The following is a 1,264-nucleotide window of genomic DNA, read 5'->3' as shown; positions in this document are numbered from 1 at the left end:
CCGACATTTCCGGGGCCGGACATATCGGGGCCCGGACATGTCCGGGGCCGGACATATGTGGTGCCCGACAATATCCGGGGCCCGGATATATCTGGGGCCCGACATGTCTGGGGACCCACATATCTGGGCCCGGACATGTCCGGGGCCTAAGGTATGCCACGTGGCATACAAGTGCAGAAGAGGTATTTTCCAATGTTATGTCACGTGGCATGCAACCTCCAAGATGCCACCTTTCCAAGGGTTTGCCACGTGGCATCCATAGGTACCACCTCTCCAAGGGTTTGTCACGTGGCATGCAACCTCCAAGATGCACCTTTCCAAAGGTTTGCCACGTGGCATGCAACCTCCAAGATGCACCTTTCCAAAGGTTTACCACGTGGCATCCATAGGTACCACCTCTCCAAGGGTTTGTCACATGGCATGCAACCTCGAAGATGCCATCTTTCCAAGGGTTTGCCATGTGGCATCCATAGGTACCACCTCTCCAAGGGTTTACCACGTGGCATGCAACCTCCAAGATGCCACCTCTCCAAGGGTTTGGCACGTGGCATGCTATAAGTACATAAAAGTATGCCACGTGGCATGCCACCTCATCCAAACCATCCGTCTGAATGCCACCTTCTAAAAGGTATAGCTCATGGCATATAAATTGCTCAAAATGTATGCCACGTGGCAAACCCTACCCTACCCTAAACCCTAAACCCTACGCTTGCACATGGCATAGTGTTGCGTTCCATACATTGAGCCAGTGTGCCATCTTTAGAGCACGTGGAATAACACGTGGCGATATAAGTTACTACGAAAAAAAACAACTCAAAAACATCCAACTTTAGCCGAAATATGAGTTGGCAACACTACATTTACTACCATGACACCAAGCTCGAAATATGTCACGTGACTCTTACGTTGAAAAACCACTAAAAACGGCACATGTTACATGGCATGAACAGTGTGCCACGTGTCATCCGCTCCTAGGAGTCGTCTCGTGACACTCGGAAAAAAAAAGTAAGAAAAAATGACCACTTTTTCATTGTTGATGTTGCAGAAGTCGCAGCACTTCCAGATTCTAAGCCCGAACACTAATACATGCTGTGGGGTGAAAGCCCAAAGCGTGTGTCTCCCAGGGGGGGGGGACTGTGGGGGGTTCCAAAAGTATAGTAGGGATAGTGTGGGTGTTGGAGGTCGGGTAGCCGAGGTGGAGTCCGAGTTGAACTCGGAGTCCGAGTCCGGGTCCGAACCGGGCGAGCGAGTGCTCTTCACGTGT

This window comes from Selaginella moellendorffii, unplaced genomic scaffold (assembly GCF_000143415.4).
Source record: "Selaginella moellendorffii unplaced genomic scaffold, v1.0 SELMOscaffold_721, whole genome shotgun sequence".
Taxonomy (NCBI): Eukaryota; Viridiplantae; Streptophyta; class Lycopodiopsida; order Selaginellales; family Selaginellaceae; genus Selaginella; species Selaginella moellendorffii.
The sequence above is the reverse complement of the archived record's forward strand: the minus strand, read 5'-3'. Positions refer to the sequence as shown.